Source organism: Leptonychotes weddellii, chromosome 5 (genome assembly GCF_054177405.1).
Source record: "Leptonychotes weddellii isolate Sample4059 chromosome 5, ASM5417740v2, whole genome shotgun sequence".
NCBI classification, from domain to species: domain Eukaryota; kingdom Metazoa; phylum Chordata; class Mammalia; order Carnivora; family Phocidae; genus Leptonychotes; species Leptonychotes weddellii.
The window spans coordinates 97,247,775-97,273,059 of NC_138373.1; the positions used below are offsets into that span (position 1 = coordinate 97,247,775).

At 35.3% G+C, this 25,285-nt stretch overlaps 1 long non-coding RNA gene across 4 annotated transcripts in view; it reads right to left on the reverse strand.

Annotated features, from left to right (window-relative positions):
- LOC145721771 (uncharacterized) overlaps positions 1 to 25,244 on the reverse strand; it is a 47,369-nt gene extending 22,125 nt beyond the window's left edge. Inside the window, exons 1-4 of one of the 4 annotated variants that reach the window (XR_014145666.1) lie at positions 24,417 to 25,241; positions 19,915 to 20,098; positions 11,001 to 11,168; positions 8,103 to 9,030 (exon numbers count right to left, since the gene is read on the reverse strand). This is a non-coding gene — a long non-coding RNA (uncharacterized LOC145721771). Of the gene's footprint in view, positions 1 to 8,102; positions 9,031 to 11,000; positions 11,169 to 19,914 lie in introns of those variants that run through there. The other 3 variants (XR_014145665.1, XR_014145667.1, XR_014145664.1) reach the window with 3 other exon arrangements.
- Positions 25,245 to 25,285: the final 41 nt, after the last annotated feature.

Below are 25,285 nucleotides of genomic sequence, written 5' to 3' on the forward strand. Positions count from 1 at the left end.
AATAAAGTACTGAAACATGTCACAACATGGAAACATGCTGAAACGTTAAAAACATTATGCTAAATCAAAGAAGCCAGGCAGAAAGGTCAATATATCAAATATTCAGAAAAGGCAAATCCATAGAGACAGAAAGTAGGTTAGTTATTGCCAGGGGCTGGAGTGAGGGAGAAATTGGGAGTGATGGCAAATGGATATAGGGCTTCTTTTGGGGATGACAATGACAATATTCTGGAATTTGACAGTGGCAATGATTATATAAATTTGTGAATATACTTAACCCCCCTGAATTGTATATTTCAAAAGGGTGAACTTTATCTCAATTTAAAAAGTATATTCTACTATATACTTTTTAAAAAGATTTATTTATTTATTTGAGAGAGAGAGAGTGTGCACACATGAGCGGTAGGAAGGGCAGAGGAAGAGGGAGAGAGAGAGAGGGAGAGAGAGAGAGGGAGAGAATCTCAAGCAGACTTCCCACTGAGCAGGGAGCCTGACGTGGAGTTCGATCTCCACAACCCTGAGATCATGACCTAAGCTGAAATCAAGAGTCAGTTGCTTAACCGACTGAACCATCCAGGCACCGCACTACTATATACTTTTTGAAAAGTGCCTGGAGTACACATAAAGGAGATTTATTTACTAATCCCAGAATCTGTGCTGGAAGGGCAGGGATCTTTAGAAGACACCATTTCTCTCGCCACCGCCCTAGCCTAAATACCCAACACCTGCAGGAAACAGCACAAACACCCTCCAACTACCATGCTAACACTGGGTGCCACCTTCTCCCCTACATTCTCCTACAAATCCAACCCACCCATTCGACAGGAGTCCCTCCGGGCAGCTCCTGCTGTGTCTCAACCTACAAGCAGCCCCCGAAAAGGACTGGCTCCACTCCAAAGTGACTCCTGCCCTGGGTAGAGGGGAAGATAACCACACACACAAGTACACTCTCAGTCCCAGCAGCTGAACCTTATATTTGGCAGTGCCGAGAGAGACCCTGCCAATCAGTGTGACTGTAGCCCTGGCAGGCATCTGACCTGACTACTGGCCCTGCCCACTAACAAAAGCCTCTCAGGGGACAAGACAGAGAAAGCACCCTGCAGGTTGGTACCACTGCAGCCCCAGCAAATGCGCTGAAGGTTGGCATCTGGTCTGACTGCTGACCTTGCCCAACTACAAGCCCATCACAGCCCCACACTACTGACTGGAGCAGCACCTGGTATATAGTAAGTGTCCAGTAAATGCTATTATTATTTCCTGACCCCGCCCAATGATTTTATATGCCACTGTATTGATCTACTAAATCATAATAAATACTTGGGCTTATTTCCCATTGCCTGTGTACACCAGTATAATACATACTTAATTGCATAATACACATTAATACAATACATGTTAGTTGCTGAAGTCTTATATTAACATAAAAAATAAGATAAATTCTCTGGTCATTATTCTTCTTTTGAAAATTTTCCTGACTAGGGGTGCCTGGGTGGCTCAGTCATTAAGCGTCTGCCTTCAGCTCAGGTCATGATCCGGGGGTCCTGGGATCGAGCCCTGCATGGGGCTTCATGATCAGCGGGAAGCCTGCTTCTCCCTCTCCCACTCCCTCTGCTTGTGTTCCCTCTCTTGCTATCTCTGTCTGTCAAATAAATAAATAAAATCTTTAAAAAAAAATTTTTCCTGTTTTTGCATGATTTTTTTTCCTAAATGTACTTTAAAATCCCTTTTTTATCTTCAAATTCCAAAGCACAATGCTCTGAAAATAAGGCTTAGAATTGTACTTAACTATAGATGAGTATGGACAGAAATGACATCCTGACAACACTGAGTCTTCCTATCCATGCATCTGCTATTTCCTTTTATTTATTTTACCCTTTTATCCTCCCACATAAATAAATATAACCACAATAGTAAAATTTGGTAATTTTACTCATACAGGCCATGGAAGAGATAAAACCTTATATGTGTATGCACATATTGACATGTATGTATTCACATGTATTCACATATATACAGAAAAACAATGAATTTATAAAATAAATTCTATAGGAAATTCTAAAAACACATATTTCAATAACATAGGAATAAACATATCACTTCCAAAAATGACTCCATTAAAGGGGGAAAAGATTTATTTAAGATATAATTATGAGGGGCATCTGGGTGGCTCAGTCGTTAAGCGTCTGCCTTTGGCTTAGGTCATGATCCCAGGGTACTGGGATCGAGCCCCGCATCGGGCTCCTTGCTCAGTGGGGAGTCTGCTTCTCCGCTGCCTGCTGCTCCCCCTGCTTGTGCTTGCTCCCTCCCTCTCTCTCTGTGTCAAATAAATAAATAAAATCTTAAAAAAAAATGAAAGAGAAAATAATAGTTTGGGAAGAAGGCTAATTTTATTGCACAGAATGGTAATGACCAACAGATAATACTTGCGCACTACAAAACACATACCGCATTATAAACTCCTGGTTATGGAGGAAGAGACCAAGAAAGCCTTCTTTGTATCATCATCCCGCCTTGTGCTAAAACACAGCTGCTTCCAGAAGCAAAGAAAGGAAAGGAGTGGGCAGTAGATGACTTAGATGGTCCCCAATGTTTTATTTTGGTTACATTTTCATAGCAGGACTGATGAGGAAAATGCTAAGATTAATGAGGAAGCATAACTACTTATTAAATGACATCTGCTTGAGAGTCACCTTAGAGAATTCAATCTTTTCCAGTATAAAAGCACTAAAAAAAGCCTTTAAGCTTCCCTTCATAAAGTATAAATTGAGCAGAGTGTTTCCAGGTGGGGGGGAAGAGAGCATAGCACATTTCTCGTATCTTGCAAATGCAGGTGTAAAAAGGGTAGAAAATTGTAGAAAACAAGTGATACAAATAATGAAGCAAAAGATCACCAAACTTGAAACATTCTTGAATTGATTCTCTTTAAACTTACATAGAACATAAGTTTCTGAACATTTCTTCTTCATTTTAAATTTACTTATGCACAACGTGCACATACCAAAGAAATCCAGTATCTAATATTGTTACATTCAGTAATTATTGCAAAGATTTATTCTGCCACATGTCTATGCATTTCTATTCTCTTTGATGCTAGCACAACTAGCCCCAACTGTCTGTTATATGATGCTCCTCAGGATTTCTGGTTCATCTAGTTTGTTTCAATCAAGTGCCATGTTCTCATCTGTATTTTAGCAACATTCAAGCCAAGAACGTAGAAATAGTGAAATTCCACTTTACTAAGGAGCTTTATTTTAATTTCAGATAATTTTGAGCAATTCATGTGCTTTACACTTGACCTGGTTTGGTTAATAGAAAATTAGAAGTTATGACTGTTATACTCTTACTATTTATTTATTGTTTCTTGCCTTATTCCAAGTGTATTTCAATTGTAAAGCTGACGAGATGCATAGTAGGTTATAATATGTAAACACATTGGGATTTTTATATTAAAAATTTACAATGACTGTATTCTCCAATGACTAATGAAAGCAATTAAATATTTCAATCTTTGTTTTCAGAGCTTCCTTAACCTAAAATAAATCACATATGGTGGTAGAGAATCCTTACTGCTCTCCAACAGTCCTCCCCTTCTTCCATAATTAAGGACCTTCTGATATTTTAGTCAGACTCATGGGTGTGCAGAAAATGAACTACATTTCCTAGCCTCCCTTGTAGCTTGAAGTGGCATATGACTGAACTCTAGCTAATAACATGTAAACAAAACCTTTCTTTAAAAATAGCTGTTTCCACCACCCCATCCCCCCAAAATAGCTGGCTCACACCATTTAGTCCTTTCTAGGTCCATTTTTCCCTTCCTGACTTTTAGAATATGGATGGAGCAGCCAATTTGTACCATGAGTAGACCCTGGGAATAGAAATCTATGTGTTACAGAACAAGATAGAAGAAATATGGTTCCTGAGGGCTTTGTGGAACAAATCTCCCCTGCAGCATTGCACTGTCCATTTTGGAATTTTACTTGAGATGTAAATAAATTGTTCTCTTATTAGAACCATTGTTGTTTTGGGTTTCTGTTACCAGCAACTGAATATTACCACGTCTAATACATGATATTGCACCAGCTAACTTCCCTGGACTTTAGTGTTAAATACTAAGATACTTCTCTAGCACATATGTCCTATTAAAAAGTCACAGTATAGAAAAACATTTTTGTACACCATTTACAAGCTTTATAATGGCAATGAATTGCTATTTATGTCTGATATAAAATAACGCATACCTGAATTTACTACAGCTAGCTACAGGAAAAGCGGAAAACATACTTAATGGGAAAATTCCTTGGACCTCTTCTGGGAAGATAAACTCTTCACATGACATTCTAATCAAGTATAAGTTTTTAAAATCTCTTTGTTATCAATTGGCCAATAATTTATCTCCATCATAACTTTTCAGGAAAGGAACCAGACAGGAGCCTGGTGTGAAACTTCAGATACCCTTGGCTGAATGATACCTTGAGAAAATAAATAATAATAGGGCAATTTTTCATATATGGATCCAAACTCTGGATATGTTAGACTTCCTTGAGCTAATTTATGACCATGATAGAGTTTTATCAGTATGAATAAATGAAATAATTAGGTCCTAAATATGTCATGAAAAATAAATAGTATGGTTAGTCAAACCATTCATTCATTTATTCAATGAACATTTATTAAACTTCTTCTTTGTATTATTTCCCATGTTGATTTCTTAATACACATAAATAACTCTCTGCCAGAACATTGCATTTTTAAATGTAAAGAGAAGCACTTGCTTCATCATTATAGTGGAAATTATTATAACTTGCACTTTCTAATTGATAACTAAAAATAAATCAGCTTTACCAAGAGCTGTTAAGCCTAAGGTAATAGTATAGTGAGACTATTTACACCATTCTGATTCATTTATCGAATGAAAATTTTAATAGTTGCAATATCATTTCATAATTGTAGATAATTTAATGTATTAATTCATTTAGCAAGTATGTTGACATGTGGGCACATACTTATGATTGATTACTCAGTGTTATATTTTATTAAATTACAAATGTTGTGCAATTGAGTAAGACAATATTGCTTCCCTCACACATGATGTGCAAGTTGTAGAATGACTGACCAGGGTATTTCACCAGAACTTAGACTGAAACAAAAAAGGAGGGTGGCTGCAGGGACAGAATGAAGAATTCAACTATAAGAGAGTAAATGTTAAGGCTGTGACTAAAGAAGATCTAAGTAGGCAAAGATCCAATTTAAAAAAATTAACAAAGGCAGGCTGGAGTTGGCAAGTACGTTGGACCCTGATTAAAAGTCGGGTAGATCAGGCATCTAGGAGGACTTGAAACTTTGCTAGAAGATTGAGACCAAAGATAAAAGATTCTGAGCAACGCAGTAGCAGAAACTCCAGCCAAAGAGCTTAGCAGCAAGGGCTCAGCTTCCCACTAGAAGGCTTAGTTAGAGCAATAGGCATAAGTAATCAACAGTAAAAATGAGGTTTATTATTGGGTTGAGGAATCTGTGAGCCTAGAGCTCCCTAGATGTTCAGCTCAGGGCGGGAATTTGTCTCATAGCAAGAGTCTGGTGTGAAACTTCAGAAACACTTGGCTGAATGATACCTTGAAAGAATAAAGAATAATAAGGTACTTCAGGATATAGGGATCCAAACTCCCGATATGTTAGACTTCCTTAAACTAATTTATGAGCATGATAGTGTTTTATCAATACAAGATCATAAAAGTTGTCAAATTGGAACCCCTTAAAATCAAGAGGTGGGACAATCTAGTGGAGACCCTGATACGACATTCTTACTTTGGTAGAATTAAGTATTACTGACTAGTCTTGCATCTTCTCAAGGAAAATGCAGAATTTTCATTATTATTGGGAACCTGAAATAAGACATTTGGTTTCAAATGTGAGAATATGGAGGTTTGCCCTTTAGATCCTAGGTCTGATAGCCAAACCCTTAGAGGGAAAGCCCAAGAGGTTGAGTCACTTTGAATCAAAACAGCCACTGTGAATGCTATGAGAAAAAATTGGGATACAGAAATAGGCAGTGTCTTGAGCTTCCTACATCAACACAGAGAGAGAGAGAGGCTCAGGTCTTTTATGGACACCAACCCACATATTTATGCCAAAATCTGTTTATTTATCTTGATATATGATTGTAGTCTACCTGAGTTTTCATAGAAATTTCTATCTTACCCAAATGTTACCTTCTGAAGTTCCATCATCTTTAAAACAAAACAGAACCTTAGTTTTTTAGATTGATAAAGAGAGGTAGAGGTAGGGTTGTTTTTCAATATAGTTAAATAAGTGAACTTTCATTAATGATATATGTGTGATTATCAACAGATAAATTTCAACTCGTTCTGCGATCGTGAGCACGGAAGAATAGTAAAATTTGAACAAACAATAGATAAAGAGATAATACTATGAGAAAATCAAAGAACAAGATTTCTAAAAGAAAAAAAAAGAAAGAAGAAATCTAAAGTAAAGGGGTAAAATTACAAATGGGCTTTCAGACAAGCTGTAAGTACTCCAGGCAACGAAGGATGATTGAAGACTTGAATTAAAAACAGATTCAACCAACAAGAAACATATTTTGTAAGGAAGGACAGATGTAATGACTTGAGGGGAAGAAAGGAAGTAAGCAATGGAGCAGGGAACATGAGAGAGTGACTCAGCTATGCAGTCACAGAAAGGTGATCAAGAGAAGATGAGGTTGGAAAGTACAAAATGAGCGGAGACTGACTTTGCAAGTCAAGCAGGAAATTTCAAATTAATTTCAGGGTTCACTTAGACATTTTGAAATGGTAGCTGATACCTAATTAACCCTCTCCTCTTAAAATTCTTGAGGTGGAAAGAGGGAAAGTTTGCAGGGAAATGAACAGGGAGAAACTCAAAGAAATTAACAGCTGTCTACACATAAGAAAGCCCCAGTAGGAAAAGATTTCAAGCAGGAGACAACTCATCAATCACTTAACTTAGTAGTACCGTCAGTATGCAAAGTACTGTGCTTGAAAGAATGGCCTTAGTTCCACCTCTTGCAATATCATCTCATACAAGCTCTTGGCTTCTTCGAGCAAAAGGATCTTTATCTATAAATTGAGGTTAATAACATATATTTAACAGAATATTAGCAGGATTAAATCTAATAAATTGTGGTAAATTGCTATGCAAATGATATTCATCACTATTGAAAAAATAGGAGCATTTATTTTGGAGTATTTTTAATCAGAAGAGGAAACTACTTAGAGCAGTGGTCTTATGCCCCAAGGAAGATAGTGAGGGAGCAGGGAGTCACCCAAGGCAATCCAGCTAGAGAGTCCATGATTCTAAAATACTTGGCTATATTGCCTTAGTCCCTGATTTCAGGGAATTTGCAATCTAGTTTAGGGGAATACATGTGGAATGTTGAATAATAAGACAACAAAAAGACATTATCATAAAGGAACCCGTGACCCCATATTAGATGAGTTTTAGAGACAGGGAGGTTTGTGCTGGAATGTTCTTAGAACACCTCCTAGAAGAGAAAAGACTTGAGTTAAGCTTATGAGGATTATTTGAATTGGATAATCAGAATGAGGAATATGAATAGAAGAAAACAGCGAAAATAATGAGGCTAAAAATTTAAAGCACAGATATTCAGAGTACTGTGTCCATTTATATTAAAGGAATACCAAAAAAAATAATAGAAATTTTAAATGCTGCTTATATTTCATTGAAATGAAAGAAATTGGCTGCAAATGATAATGCTGTTCCAACACAGAGGCTATAACTCTGAAAACAATTATTTATTATTTGAGGGATGGCTAAAATAAATAACTATGTGATATACTTACCAGAGACCAAAAATCAATGAAAGAAAATAGAAGCCAAAATAAACACAATAACAATTTTGTTAAAGGAAGTATTTTCTATTGAGACAAAATAATACTATCAGGAAATAACCTACTTTAAAAATATTACTCTCTGACTTTTACGCTTATTTCAGATTTAAGGTTTAATAAAATTATATTGTTTCAAAAATATAATAGTTTTCATTGGTCTTGAAAGAAGTTAGGAAAAGAAAATTTTAATCTGAAGAATATTTAATGCTATCTGAAAAACTGTTAGACCTTATCACAACCTGGTCTCATGAAATATAAAAACTGCATTGTATCATCTCTACTTATTTTGTGGGAACTTTGAAAGCACTGAATGGAAACTCAAAGTGGAAACACAAATATAAATATGTAAGAGAAGAGGAATCTGTGCTTAAATTAAAATTAAGCTGACAAAAGGTGCTTTTAGGGAATGCAGATCTGGAACAAATTCTTGCTCTACTCATCTCTCTGTATTCCTCTTCTTTGGTCTTTTGGCTCCTGCCAGAAGTGTCCAAATGTGAATGCTAAGTCTGTTGTGCTAGAAGTGTGAGAATATTGTTCAGGTGGTCCTTGGGCAACTTTTGGGTAAGACCCTACCACATTATTACCAAAACATTTCTTCCATTAAAGCTTTCTTATGAAAATGCAAATAGTATCTGGCAAGAATAATGCATTCCACTATTAAAACCATGATCAACATTTCATTATCAGCTTAGCTAACTATTTTCCTAGTAGGATTTATCTCACTGGAGGATTCATTTGAGGGAATGGGAAGTTAGGGAAGACTTTGGCATGGTTTATATATTATTTAGGATTCTTTAGCAACAAGCAACAGAAACCAAACCTAGCTGGCATAAGTCAAAAGAAAACATAAAGACATGAACAGCTTACATGCCCTAAAGGAGAGCTGAAGAACAAGGTTGGAAAAAGTGGAACCAGACAATCCCAGAAGGTCTTCCCAACCCCATGTGTCCACAAGTGCTCAGATATAAACAATTGTCAGTATTTCACTCAAGAATCAATTCCAACAAAAGCAATTGATTTGCCATATTTAAGTAGCTTACCTTACTCTTGACAACACTGGAGAAAGTCAGAGGAAGCATTTGGCAGGAAGAATTTCTTTAGTTTCTCTAGGAGAAAACCAAACACTTGGATTTCCATCATGTCAGTACTGCACAATGCAAAAGAGTTAATTTGAAAATAACAAATCAGAGAACCATTAGGAAAGGGATTAGAATCTGGGCAGCCAAAAAAATCAAATAACAAATGGCTACACGACAGTCTTTCTGAACATTTCCCAAGTGAAGCAGCTCTGGACACCAAAAGGCGGTGTCCCAGAAAGAAATAACAGCTTTAAATGCATTTATTCAACATATAAAACCTAAGTTATTAAAACAACTCATCAGTTACTGTTTGAGCAATAGCAAAAATGACTGAATATAGAACATAATAACCAGACACCAAAACCCAATAAGAATGTTATGTCAAATAAAAATAACAGCATTAAAAAGAAATTTAATGGATAGACTAAAAAATACAACTGGATAAGAGCACAGGTCCTGGAGTGACCCTGAATGAGCTACTCAGTCTCAAATAATTCATGTAACTATGTGTACGACAAATACTGTTTTCATCCCACAGACAAGCCAGAATTCTTGACAGTGGCATATGTAACATTTACAAGTTACTGCATAAACCTGAGGTACACATGAGGTCAGTCCTCTTTTATTTTTCTAATTAATTGCTTAATCCCATACTGTCTTTTTAGTAGAAAGTTCAGGATCTCCCTTTGGGCTCCTCCCTTCCCCTTTCCAAAATCCCTCCCTACTCAGTGGAAAAGAGGTTCACTCTGTCTTCTACACTGAAGCAGAGAGAAAACTGGTTCTGCCATTGTTTCTTTCGGGGACAGAGTATTCCTGCTGAAAGCTAGTTCAAGAGACTGTCAGACTGAGCGTGTCCACTGGTGATATACATCCCTGTTCAGGCAGCCTCAGGGCATGAAGAGAGAATGAGCTCACTCATCCAGGGATAAACCCCACAGAGATTGCTCCACACTTGGTTCCCAAGATTACACAGGGCTGTTTCCATTCTTTACCACATTAAAGACTAAAGACCCAGAATTACGCTCTATTTTTCCTCAGGATCTGGGAGTGTTTAGCTTTTAAATCCTACAAACTCAAAAGCACAGATTACATTCTTTTCCCCCTGACAAGAAGCCTTCTCAAAAATTGTCCTAAGGAATGAAACCCTCAGTGTCTCCTAAGCGTGACCACCCCTTTTCCCCACACACACTTCTGGAGGAGTCTACTTTTAGTGTCTCTCCAACATGATTCATTGGGCTATGGGAAATTCCCCAGCTGGTTGTTAGATAATCACTTTTGACTTCTCTATTCTTTGAAATCAAGTTAAAGCACAATTTGCTTTTTCCAACTACAATGCCAAGGAATCCTCTTCTGGGAGTACAACATGCTAAGTTATATGTATGAATTCTCTATTCACTTCTCAATGTGTACAGAAGAAAGTCCATGGCTTGTAAGGCCCCACATGATCTGGCTCACACTGTTCTGAAGCTTATCTCATACCATGCAATCCATTTCCCCAGTGACACTAGCCTTCACTTTCTTCCTTGAATATGCCACACTCAGTCCTGCTCATTGCCTTGGACTTGGCACTCTCTTTGAAGGCTTTCCAGGACTCTTCAAATGGTTGGTCTAACTTCACTTCTCAGTTTCAGTGTTAGCACCTCAGAGTCTTCCCCTGAATTCCTTCACTAGAGTCTAATTGAATCTTCTGTAATATTTGCCCTTCTTATGATTTATCTTTTTTATTGTTTATTGTTTGCCACCTTCCACTAGAAGTGTCCTTCTTCTTCTTGTTCATTGCTGTTTGCAACTCCTTAAGTTCCTGAAACTAGTAGGTAATCAATAAGTATTTCTTAAATAAAATGAACTAATCTATACAAAGCATAGCTTTTTTTTTTAGATCTGTCTCTTTATCTGTAAAGATGGAGATGACATCTGTGCTGTAAGGATCAAATAAGAGCTTATGAAAGCCCTCTGATATGGTACTATTACAAATGTATAATTATAGCTGTACATAATATATTAGAAATAGAGAATTGATAAATCTTTAAGCAGTTACCTGCTAGGCTGTGAGCTCCTCCAGGGCAGGAACTATATCTATTCCTCTTATCACCATGTAGTCCATGCTTAGCACAGTGTTGTCTGCCGTGTAAATGAATATTTGTTGAATGAATGGATGAAGCAATAAATGAGCATAGCAACTCTTTTCCTCCAGAAAGACTTCCAACTACAAAGAATAAATTTAGTTATAGTCCTTAGTAAAGAATTACATCAATATTATTGTGTTTTATTCTTCACTTACTCATTCAGAAGAATTACTGAGTGTCTACTACGTGCCAGACGCTATGCCAGAGGCTGAGGATACAATGATAAAAACAAGCAAACCAACCAACCAACAAATAATGTCCTTGCCCTCATGGATCTCAAAGTATGGTGAGAGAGGTATTAGTCAAATGATCAGAGAAATAAATTTATATAGTTACAACTAAGATAAATACAAAGGAATGCATTTGAATTACTTATAAAATTATTATGCATAGTTATTTAAACCAGATGTTATGAAGTTTCTCAGACAGAACATAGATTTTGGTTATTAAAGAAATAACTTTTTGAAGAGAGAGCTGGATCCAAGAATATACTAAATAAATTCATATTTTTGGCTCATCCACACAGGCTTATTAAATTAAATTAACTACAGAATGATTCACATGTTCAATTATTTGTTTTCAGGGGAAATTTCCTCTAACTCTCTTCATCCTTCATGTTTCACCCATTTCTTTTCACCTCACCACCCCCTGCCTCTGGCAACCACCAATTTGTTTTCTGTATCTATAAGAGTGATTTTTTTTTTATTCCACATATAAAAGAGATCATGTAGTTTCTTTCTCTGTCTGACTTAATTCCACTTAGCATAATGCCCTCAAGGTCCATCTATGTTGTTGCAAGTGGCAAGATTTCATTATATTTTATTGCTGAATATTCTATTGTATGTATATAGCACTGTGTCTTTATCTACTCATCTATTGGTGGACACTTAGATTGTTTCCACTTCTTGGTTATTGTAAATAATGTTGCAATAAACACCAGGATGCATATATCTTTTCAAATTAGTGTCTTAATTTTCCTCAGAAAAATACCCAGAAATTGGATTGTGAGATCATATGGTAGAGTGTCTGCACCAATGTACATTCCCACAAAGAATGTACAAGGGTTCCCTTTTCTCCATATCTTAGGCAACATTTGTTATTTCTCGTCTTTTTTATAATAGCCATTCTAACAAATGAAAAGTGGTATTTCATTGTGGTTTTGATTTGCATTTCCCTGAATGAATAATGTTGAGTATCTTTGCATGTACCTCTTCGTAATCTGTATGTCTTCTTTGGAAAAAGTGTCTATTCAAATCTTCTGCTCACTTCTAAAATCAGATTTTTTTTTTTGCTATTGAGTTCATGAGTTCTTTATATATTTTAGATATTAGCCTCTTATCAGATACATTATTTGCAAATATTTTCTCCCATTTAGTAGGTTGCCTTTTCATTTTGTTGATGGTTTTTATTGCTGTTCAGAAGCTTCTGAGTATGACGTAGTTCCACTTATTTATTTTTGCTTTTTGATGTCAGATTCAAAATATCATCACCAAGACAGTTGACAAGGAGCTTACCACCTGTCTTTTTTTGGTTTTATGGTTTCAGGTTTTTAATCCACTTTGAGTTAACTTTTGTGTATAGTGTAAGATAGTGGTTGAATTTCATTCTTTTGCATGTGGCAGTCAAGCTTTCCCAACATCATGTGATGTTGGGACTTTCTTTTCTCCATTGTATATTCTTGGCTCTTTTGTCATAAACTGAGTATGTATGCATGGGTTTATTTCTGGGCTCTCTATTCTGTTCCATCAATCTGTATGTCTGTTTTTATGTCAATACCATACTGTCTTAATTACTATAGCTTTGTAATATAGTTTGAAATCAGGAAGTATGATGCTTCCAGCTTTCTTCTTTCTCAAGATCTCTTTGGCTGTTCGGTTTTTTGTGGTTCCATTCAAATTTTAGGGTTATTTGTTCAATTTCTTTGAAAAATGACATTAGAATTTTGATAGTGACTGCATGGAATCTGTAGATTGCTTTGGTTTGTATGGACATAACAATGTTGATTCTTCCAATCCATGAGCATGATACATCTTTCCATTTATCTGTGTCTTCTTCCATTTCTTTCACTAACATTTTGTAGTCTCAATATACAGGTCTTTCCCATCCTTAGTTAAATTTATTCCTAGGTATTTCATTCTTTTTTTTTTTAAGATTTTTATTTATTAGAGAGATGGAGAGAAAGAAAGAGCATGAGAAGGGGGAGGGGCAGAAGGAGACGCAGACTCCTCGCTGAGCAGGGAGCCTGATGTAGGGCTCTATCCTGGGACTGAAGGCAGACACCTAACCGACTGGAGCCACCCAGGCGCCCAGTATTCATTCTTTTTGATGCAGCTGTAAATGAGATTGTTTATTCTCTTTGTGATAGTTTATTAGTGTATAGAAACACATATTTTTGCATATTAATTTTGTATCCTGTAATTTTACTGAGTTCATTTATTAGTTCTAATGGTTTTTTGACAGACTCTGTAGGGTTTTCTATGTATAACATCATGTCATCTGCAAATAGTGAAAGTTTTACTTCTTCCTCACCAATTTGGATGGCTTTTCTTTCTTTCTGTTGTCTTCATAGCTAGGACTTTCAGTACTATGTTGAAAAAAAGTGGTGAGAGTAGACATTGTTGTCTTATTCCTGATCTTAGAGAAGCTTTCAGCTTTTCACCATTGAGTATGGTTAGCTGTGGGTTTGTAATATATGGCCTTTATTACCTTTAGGCACATTATCTCTATACCCACTTTTTTGAGAGTGGTATATGTGTTAGGTACCATTAATTAATGGGGTATATCACATTAACTAACTTGTGGATGTTGAACTATCCTTGCATCCCTGGAATACATCCCACTTGGTCATGGTATATAATCTTTTTCATGTACTGTTGAATTTGGTTTGCTAATATTTTGTTGATGATTTTTACATCTATGTTCATCACGTATACTGGCCTATAATGTTTTTTCCTTGTGGCAATCCTTGCCTGGTTTTGGTATTAAGAATACAAAATTTCCTTTCTTCAATGTGTTTCGGCTTGAATTCCGCCTAATCTGATCATGACTTCTGCTTTCTGTTTACATTTGCCTTTGTTGACAATTCTATATTCAACCATTAAATATATGTGTTTTAGGTGAGCCTGTTGCATCCAGCATAAAGGCATAAATGTGATTTACTTTGTGAAAAAAAAAACTTTTCTGGGATTATGTCAATACAATTATGATATGACATATATTTAGTCTCATATCTATCACAGATTTTTTTTAAATTGACAGTTTGTGTCAAAAGCCAAGATGGAGCTAGACATGGAAGAGATTTACTAAGCATAATGCCTGTGAAAGAAAAAGGTGAGAGGGAACAGAAGGAGGTCAAAAAAAAACCTTCAGACCGTGAAACAAGTCTGAAACTTGAGAAAGAGGGGAAAGCAAGGACAGTTGGATAGGAAGAGCCTCAGACTATAATGCAGCTCTGAAAACATTGTGGCTAGTCCTAAGGGAGGGCTCTAGACAAAACTGCCCATTAAGAGAGTATCTCACTAGACAGGCTCTAATACTCATGCCATGCTAAGTCACTGGCTGGAGTTGCAGAATAGAACATGTCCTTAGTCCCAAAGCTGTAGCACATCCTAAAGGTGAGGCTACAGGTTAACTGCATACCTCAAGGCAGGGTCACTCTTGAATGAGTATCTGAGTGAAAGAGCTCCATGGCTGCCACAAAGATTCTATAATATTTTATTCAAGTGTAATCCATATGCAGTGAAATGTATAGATCTTAAGTGTACACAGTCTAACAAGTTTTGACAAATTTACAAATCCATTTACCCCATCCCAAACAAGATACAGAATATTTCCTTCACATAGAAAATTTCCCTCAAGCCCTTGGATCCAACTCCCCTTACTTCTGACCCCTGCTACCCACTTTCCCCACACACACTGAGGCAACCGCTGTCCTGATGTTTATTACTATAGTTTATTTTGCCTGCTTTGAACTTCATATAAATGGAATCACAGCACATTCTCTTTTGTTTCTGGCTTCTCTCACGCAATACAATGTTTTTGATATGTACACATGTTGTTGCATGTATCTTAAAATTTTTATTACATTGTATGAATATACCACCATTTCTTTATCCACTTTTCTTTTATAGACATTTGTGTTGTTTCCAATTGTTGGCTATTATAAACAAAGTCACTGTGAATGTTTGTGTGTAACATTTTGTAATTTTTGTTGACATATTTTCATCAATCTTTGATATATACTTAGAAGTGGGATTGCTGAGTCATACAGTAGGGTATGTTTAAATTTATGAGAAACTGTCAGTTTTCCAAAGTATTTGTACTATTTTTCACACAAACAGCTGGCTGTGTTTTGATTGGCATTTAACTTAATCTACATACTAATTTGAGGTGAGCTGGTATCTTAACAATATTGTCTTCCAGCCAATGAACATCATGTCTCTCTCCATCTTCTTATGTTTTCTTTTTTTTCTTTCAGAAATGTTTCATTGTTAATGGCATAGAAGACATGTAAGGCTTTGTTAAATATGTTTGTAAATATTTCATGTTTTTATGCTATTGTAAATAGTATTAAGAATTTTCATTGTTCAATTATTCATTGCTATTGCATAGAAACAAATTTAATTTTTATACATTGACCATGTAGTCTGCGAACCGGATAAAACCACTAATAAGTTCTAGCTGTTTGTTTTGGTCTCTTGGTAGATCACTTTGTATTTTCTACTTATACTATCAGATTGTCTTCCAAAGGTAAAAAATTAATTTTTTTCCTTTCCAAACTTGATGCCTTTAATTTCTTTTCTTTGCTTTATTGCTGGACCTGGTGAGGACCTCTAGTACATAAAAAAAGTGGTGAGTGCAGATATCATTTCCTTTTTTCTGATCCTTGAAGCAACTGTTTAATATTTCACCATTTTCTCTTCAGTATGGATCACACTTTCTTGCTTCATCGAATGTCTTATTTTAAAAATTCCATTTCCAACATTAAGTATAAAGGACCAGTGTTGTTTTATTTATTTCCAAACAGTGTAAGTTCTTTCCTTTTTTGGTTATTGGGAAAAAAAAAAAAAAAGACTGTTTATTTGGATTCTTCCTAGGTTTTGAGTTGATCTGAAGCTGGCCTACAGCTTTAGTTAGGTTGAGTTTATCCACCCTCCACTATGGAAGCTCATATGGCTCTCTGCTTAGCTAGGAAGAATTCATTCATCCTAGTACTCAGTCCGTCAAGCCTTCCAGGTATCTAAGACTCTTTTGTAATTCCACAGAAAAGTATAATTTTTATTTTGTCTCAGATTTTCTTGTACCACAAACATGAAGGTCTTTTGTTATCTTTTTACATCTTAACCATTAACATTGTGTTTTATTATTTTCCTTACATGCAGCCATGTGTGCATGTAGATGCTTAAATCTTCATATATTTGGAAGAGTTCAATTTTATTCTTCTTATCTTTCCTGTCCCTTATTGTATTTTTCTCACCATCTACTTTTTTTTTGGTGCTTGTTTCAATTTCATCTTTATTTCTCTGACAGTATTGCTTTTGTCTTCTGCATCTTTCTTGAAATCTGCTATCTCAGATTTCCTCTCCTCTTTTTGTCTACTGTTTTCTTTCTCCTTCCATTTCTTTTTTTGTAGACTTCCTTCATAGAAATGATTGCTTCTCCAAAGAAAAGTGTGTGTCACAATTTTTTTCTTTTTCTTTTTTTTTAAGTAGGCTCCATGCCCAGCACAGAGCCCAATGCAGGGCTTGAACTCATGACCCTGAGATCAAGACCTAGGCTGAAATCAGGGGTTGGACGCTTAATAAACTCAGCCATCCAGGCGTCCCATAATTTTATCTTCTATATGGCCACCTTTTGGTGATCTGTTGCTAAATTTTGTGCCTCTCTTCCACGTTTATCTTACAGTATCTTTGTATTGAGGTTGTGCCCAGTTTCTTTATTACTCACTATTGAAAGAGCTGAATTTTCTTGGACCAGTTATTTGATGGAGATTCCCCCTTCTGCTTTCTATAAATACATCATTGTTTGCAATGCTTTGTTTAGCCCCAAACCAGGTTCGGCTGGTTTTTTGCTACCACTTTGCTTACTCAATTTCTCAGACCCTTCCAAACAAGAGATATAGCTTTTTCTCTTTAGGGCAGGACCTTTATCCTCAGAGAGAGATTATTTTCTTTAACGCATGTGCTTTTGAGATCTGCTATTATTGGACCCATCTGCTGCTTTTTTTCACTTCTTGCCATGCAACTTTTGTCCAGATCTCAGCTGCCCTTGGTAGCTCTTACATACTTTAAGTTTGCTTATTATAGTCTTTGCAGGATTTTTTAAAAAAATGTTAATTTCCCTATTGCTTTTATATGATTTCCAGGACAAGGAGGAAAAAGCCCACTTGCACAACTGCATTCATATTATAAGTGACCTGAAGGTATTTTGGCAGAGACCTAAGTTTAGCTCCTATCTTATAAAGACTTATTGTTCTGTCTACTCTTTTAGATGACATTAAACCCAACTGTAAAACCAGTAACTAATGACTTAAAATGTTAAGTTCTCTAATTTGTCTAATTAAATACATGTAGAATATTTCCCACTAGCTCCTGTAAAGAGAAATTTTATTCAACTGCAATTACTAGAGCAATTCAGCTAATGATAATACTTTGATTTCTCATCTAGAAAGTGAATGCATGATAAAACAAGCATTCTAACACTCCAGAAACAGAAAATTGTAGGATAGCCTCCAGCTTTTCTTAGAGCATTAGGACATGAAGAAGAATACCTAGTAGAGTTGGATAAGCTGTGAGGGGGTTGTAAGTACAAAGATATATTTCACTGTGAAATTAGAGTAGGCACTGAAGTTGAAGGCTGGCTCCTTCTGAGTTTTCTTTTAGGAACACTAAGCAATCATCAGTACAAAGGTCACAGAAGTGTCTTATGAAACCAACGACTTATGACTTTTTGTGGCTATGGAACTGATCAAATCAGTTGTCAAATACAGACTGAGAGCACAGGGGCATGAACCAAAAGGAGAGAAAAGGAAAGGTAAAGGAAAAGGAAATAAATAAGAGTATTCATATTTATAGATATTAATATTTCTAATATTTTTCCTTTTTTTAATGTAGCCTTAAAATGCAGGATGATTAAAGATAATGAGGAATTTTCTCTTTGTCCTCTTCCCCAACTCCATCTGGCTCTATATAATGTAGTGTTCCCCAAACTTTTCCCCTCATATGTAGAAAATGATATCTGTATCACACTAAAGTAGACTGAGAGAATTTAGGAGTATGAGTTAGTGAAAAAAAAATTACCTTTCTTTATATAAATATAAATACGATCAGAAAATGAAAGAAATACAACTACTAGAGAAGATACTATTGAGTTAATATACAGTTTCAAAATAAAGTATTTTCAAAATTTTAATGAGAAATTTGAGCTTGTTTCTCTGACTGTAGTGTTTCAGTAATGGATTTTGTGTGTGAAACGGCTATACACACTTCCTGGTCAAAATTTATGATTAAAAAAATAGCGCTTGTGACAGTGTCTAAAAAATAGTACATTTTGAATTTTTTTTACAATTATTCAAAGTTTACAACACTTGAAATTATCTTGAAGCTCTTCCTTTCTTTAAAAAATCAATGTTAAATCTTTTTCATGATAATGTAAATGATTCTTGTATTTTCATCAAATTTCTCTTATCAAGTATATCAAACTAATCATGAAGCTCTAATTTGTAGGACACACACTAGAGCAATCATCCTGTACTTAGTTTGGATGTTACAGCTGTTTTTATTATTTTAGTGACTATTAGAGATACTATACCACACAATTCTAATTTACAGAAGACTAAAGTTGATCAATATATTTACCCTTTTTTACAGATAACACAACCACCTTAGATCATTAACTCCTTTTAGTTCCCTCCCAGGCTCTGTTTTATTATTCTTTTGTAACCCAGAAGATATTAGAGACATTATCAATTTACAAAGTCAATCATTTGTTTATATTTTAACCACATATTTACCACTTTTCTTGTTCATCATTCATTCCTCCATTTTAGGCTTTTGATTTTGGATCCTTTACCCTCTCTCTGAAGTGTTTTTTGCTGGTTTTTTGGGGTTTTTTGGGGGGGAGGGGTTGGAATCTTCTAGTGAGTCAGTACTCAGTTGCAAACTTTCTCATTATTTTAATATATTTCATCATTGCTCTGGAAAGTCAGCAATCACTTTATTCATTCCTTGAGAATAATCTTTCCCTGGCTGCTTTTAAGATTCTTTTCATTATTGATGGCTTTCTCTTTACTTAGACTGCTTGGGATTCACTGGACTTCTTAAACCCATATTTTGGTATCCTACTAGTTTCAGAAAATTCTCAGCCATTACCTATTCAAATGTTGCCTCTACCTTATTCTTTCTCCTTTCTTTCAGATTCCAATTAAATGTATTTTAAAGTTTCTCTCTGTCCTCCATATCTCTGTATTTTTTTAAATCTCATTTTTGCTCCATTCTGCGTTTCTTCTGAACTACTTTTTAGTTTACCAGTTTGCTTTTCAATTTTGTGTAATGTTACTGAATTCATACAATGAGTTTTAAGTTTTGATTATTATAGTTTTCACTTCTAGAAAGTCTGTTGGTTCTTTTTCAAATACGCTAAATTGTGTTTTGCTTCTAGTTCCCTACACATTTTCAAGCTTGTCTCTTACTTCTTCAAAAAGGATAAACATGAGATCCATATCTAGAATTCTGAAGTCCTGCATGTCTATTTATACTGTCTTTTGTTTCTGTAACAAAATAGCATAAAAACATGAAATATTTACAAACATATTTAACAAAGGCTTACATGTCTTCTATGCCCTCATTCATGATGCCTTGCTTTCTTCTGTGATGTTCACTGTCTTTGAACGTTTACTCAAAACCTGGGATAAGGTGACTTCAAAAGAACACTTGTTTTGGCTTCTATGACATGACTGGAGTCACCGTCATTTAATTTCAAACCAAGTTCATGGCTTAAGGGTCTCTGGATTCTGTAAGAAAAAAGATCTGGTTTCCAGCTCTGGCTCCATGTTTTACCTTTCTCAAGTTTCTTAATTGCACACAATCTCCATGTCTTCATCCATAAAACAAAAATAATAACAATACTTATTCTATAGGTATGTACTAATAAGTTGTAAAATGCTTAGCACATAGTGCTCATGATAATTTACATTATCATGAAAAAGATTTAACATCATTATGTCATTTAAAGTGAGTCTTCCCCCAATTTGCCTTAATGTCATAAAGAATTAGAAATATACAGGTCAATTCAGAGATAGGCAGGAATTAAATATCTACTAGTTAAGCAGAGAACTGAGACATTTTACATTAGGAATCAGCAGAGCAAAGTAGTTAACATCATGGGCCTTGAAACTAAGGAGTTAGGTTAAACTCTCTTTGCAACTTAGAGTTAAGCTACTTAACCTCTTTAAGCCCTAGAAACTTCATTTGTAAAATGAGAATAGTTATACTGCTTGAGAGCTTTTTCTGAGCAATGAAATTCTACAGTGCATTTAGTATTTAAATAAAAGGTAGACATTTTCTAGGTAGTAATGACAAAGATGAAACTATTCAAATTATTTTGGCAATTCTGTAAAAGTGGAAAAGCAATCTAATGAGACCCAATTCTCCTAAACTTTCTGTGAGGGTAAAGAACTATTTTAGAACTTTCCTGAGATTATATGTAATATATATATTCACCAAATAAATTTACTAAGGTATGTTTGTGGTATTCATTCAGCATTTTTAACCTATTACATGTTAGACACTGATGGGTCCCTGAGGTATAAAGATTAATGCCTTTGAATAGTTACTAGTAGATGAGCCAGATATTTAGTCAAATAAGTATAATGTGATGTGACTAAGGAGATAGTACAGACGTAGACAAGTGTTATAAGAACACAGATTTCACAGACAAGATATTTAACCTAAGCAGAAAAGACATTCTGCCAACAGGAATGGGAGGTTGAGATGTATAACACAGGAACACTTAATATATTTGGGAAAAAGCAGACGGAGCTAAAACAAAAAGTACGTTTTATGGAGTAAGTGGAAGATGACACTTGAAAGATAATCTGAAGTCATACTGTGCAGATATATATGTGCTATGTTTAGGGATTTGGACTTTTATTCCTTAGATCCTGGGAAGCCACTGAAATGCTTAATGGCCAAAACACAATGACAGGATCAGATTTCTACTTTTACAAGGTTAAATGACATTAGTACACAGGATGGACTGGTTAGGATGAAGAATAGAGGCAGTCAGTTAGAAAGTCATCACAATAATCAAAACTAGAGAGAATATGTACATAAAAAACACAATCATCAAATGCTTCACTATGATATTAAAATTTTCTCTTTCAATGCCTTGGGAGAATGCTCTTTGAATTCAGAATAACTGCTTCTCAAATTTTCTAAAATCATTTCTAAATAGAAAAAGTGCTTTGTTATTACTCACATACCATAAAAATTTATTAGATTTACCTTAAGATTAATTTATTGAAAAAATGAACATAAATTAGTTTCCTTTTGAAAATCAGATGTGAAAAAATCCATTGTACTATAACCTATTTTTTTAATAGAAATAGTCTTCATCTTCTCTTTTTAGAAAAGAACACTAGTCCTTCATGACTAGGAGTGGGGGGGGAACAATAATCAGCTAAGATTAAAACCCTATTGTAGTGAAAAGTTCAGAACCCTGACCTAACTAGTCTAAGAGAATGCCAGTAGGGCTCATCAGAAAAGGGTGACTTGGAATAAAAGCATAAAGAATTGAATCCCTAACCCTCTCCACTCCCCACCCCAATCCTGCTGCTCGAACACCCTCAGTTAAGGAGTGACCAGTTCTTTGATCTCTTCCCTTTAAAAACAACTAAATTGCACTTGTTTTGACTCCATAATTAAATTTCTTCCTTGTAACAGGGATTTCATTTCTACATTGGTAACTGAGTTGGGTATTTATTAAGAAAACTGATCATGAAAAAGACAATTTCACATATCTTATATTTTATAATATTTTCCAAGATACCTAAATTTAAATAATTTCATGGATGTCCTGACTTCTTTCCATTAGTAAAATTTCTCTTTAGTAAGACAGGGTCTATGTACACAAGCAGAGTAAATTAGCTCCTGTCTCACAGCAGCTGAGAAAATGAATTGCCTAAGAAGATTAGAGTCATCTTCTTTACTTAAAGATATTCCTGACAACCCACACTGAAATTACACAAGATTAACTCCATTAACACCATTTCCCATTCTTTAAAGTAGTAGCTTTCCAGAAAGCAGCATTTAGACTGAATAGTTCAAAGCATATTTTAAGAGGAGATCTCAAAATGCTTAGAAATGCTAATATAAGTATCACTGAAGGATTCAGGATGAGGTGCTGAGAGGTCAAGTAACATATTACCGGCCATACAGTGAGCCATACGCAAAATGGAAAGATGCTGCTTGTTCTTCTCCGAGCCATTTAGCCTGCATATCCTTTTTGCAGATAACAAACATTTCAAATCAAATGTTATCTGAAAGGATATAACACTGTTAATCCCTCAAAGGCAGTGATATTATCTGATTCACTTTTTTCTTTCCCCATAGTATCTTCTAGAGTGCCTTTAATTGAGGGGTACTGAAATATTTGTTGATTATTATGTCAGACATCTGGCATTGCTTTGTGGCCTATCAAAAATAGGTAAAGCAGAAGGGCTCAAGAAAAATAGACTAAAACAATACCATAAGACTTTAAGCTATCTCTAAGAAAGAACCTCAAATCTGAAAGCAAAATCCATAGCACAGGCACTAAAACCTTAAACTATCTGTATTAACTGCCATTAGTGCCATTAAAGCATATAATACATAAATTTCCTTCTGACGATACACTGGCATGAGCCACCAGAATATTCTGAAAATAATGCCATCATAATCCACTAATTCCCTTACCTTACCTTCTCTGAGCCTTAAATATTCTCCAGGGTGTTTTTTATTTAATTTAATTAATTTATTTATTTATTAAGATTTTATTTATTTATTTGAGAGAGAGAGAGAGTGAGAGAGAGAGAGAACACGAGTGGGGTGAGGGGCAGAGAGAGAGAAGCGGACTCTCCGAGGAGCAGGGAGTCCAATGCGAGGCTCGATTTTGCAGTCAGGGATCATGACCTGAGCCGAAGGTGGATGCTTAACCAACTGAGCCACGCAGATGCTCCTTCTTCAAGGTTTTCAAGTGCAAAATTAATACACAAATATATTCTTACTTAAAAACCCCAAACACTTCAGAGGTAAAGTGAAAAAAAAATGAGAAGTCCTATTTTCCTCACTTCCATATCTTCCTCCAACCTTTTTTTCTATCCTTACATTAATGCAAGAAAAGTTCACTGTTAACCTGGGGCTTCATTTTCTTTTTGGTCTCCTAAAGGTAGTTCCCAGGTGGAAAATATTGAAAACACTGACCCAGATAGTTCTTAAAGATCTTAATTTGAATGAATTGCTCAACTTCCAGATTTAGAAATAGTTATTTCCACTTACAAAAGAAATAAATAAATCTAAAAGTGTCCTGAATTATAATTACGCTAAGACAGAGTCAGATCAGATCTCAAGGGGAAGTCATTAACCAGTCCATTGTAAAACTTTCATCATATAGCATAGTAGCTGACACTGAGAATTTAGGTGCTGGACACTGTTGTTAGTGTTTCATGAGATTTTCTAAAAAAGGAGCAACTCTCTCACCCTTCTTTTTCAATATTAATATTGTGCCAGGTACCATCTAAAATAACCTCCTGTGATTTGCAATACTTTTGCCCAACAATGTGATACAAGCCCCAGAGTATTCTGGAAAATATTCCAAAATGATTTGGGAATTTCCTGAAGGATTTCCTTTACCTTTATTTTGGTCTCAGAATCTCAAAAGAGAACCTTGTTTCTCTCAAGACATGCTCCAATACGCCTATTAATCAGTGGCAAGTAATACTGAGTAAGTGGAAATGAAAGTCATTAACAAAAAAACTTGTTTTCAGAAGGCAAATATTAGGTAGATGAAAACAGTACTGATCTACGAAGCACAATCAAGTTCAGCCACATACTATCTTAATTGACCTTGGATAGGTCAGTAAACCACCCAGATATTTTCCCATCTGCAAAATCAGGAAAAATATTACCTACCTATAGGTTGGGTATATGGATTAAAATGAGAGAAGCAGAAGTGCTGGCACAACAAATAATAAATGTTACTTGAATTGAAACTCGCATATGACTTTCAGTTTAGCCTAAGTCACAAACATCGAAGTGTTTTTAGCTTAATAAAAAGACCTCAATTTTTTTTACCTTAGTAATCCTGAGGCTCAGTTTCAAAAACAACCTTGAAAATTAAAACTAATCCAAAGATTATCCTTCTGAAGGCCTGGAATGGCCAGGAAAACTGCAAAAACCTAGGTGACTGGTCATCATTTGGTCCAAAGTATATTCAAGACCTTACACTGAAAAAAAATTAACATGTCAAATATTATTGGCATATAAAATAATTTTCCACATCAACAGTATCTGAATACATCTTATGGTGACTTGAAACAAGGTTAGTGATTCTTTCCTTACATATGGCCGAAGTATTAAGTAAATAAATACGGTAGCTAAAATAATAGTGCCATCTACAGGCAAAGAAAATATCAATGACAGCACATTTTAACACTTTCATATTTTCTAATTGCTACTCAACATTTAAGAGACATCTAGAATTGAATAATTTACATAATTCACTTTCTGATTATATTTGCAGGATATAATTTATTATATGAAATGGCACTTTTTCTAAAATTTTACTTAATATAGCATTTTATTTTCAATAAATATTAAGATGATAAAGGTAATTTTAAAAATACAATGGTACTACAAAGTCCAATTTTTGTGTTCTGAGATTTATTTATTATTAAAATATATGACAAAAAAGAAAGTTATTTTCATGTTTCTTCTCTTCCTTCCAAACTTGCATCTGCGGATACTTTTTTTTTTTTTTTTTAAAGATTTTATTTATTTTTTAGAGAGCGAGCGAGAGAGAAACAGCATGAGAGGGGAGAGGGTCAGAGGGAGAAGCAGGCTCCCCGCTGAGCGGGGAGCCCGATGTGGGACTCGATCCCAGGACCCTGGGATCATGACCTGAGCCGAAGGCAGACGCTTAACCATCTGAGCCACCCAGGCGC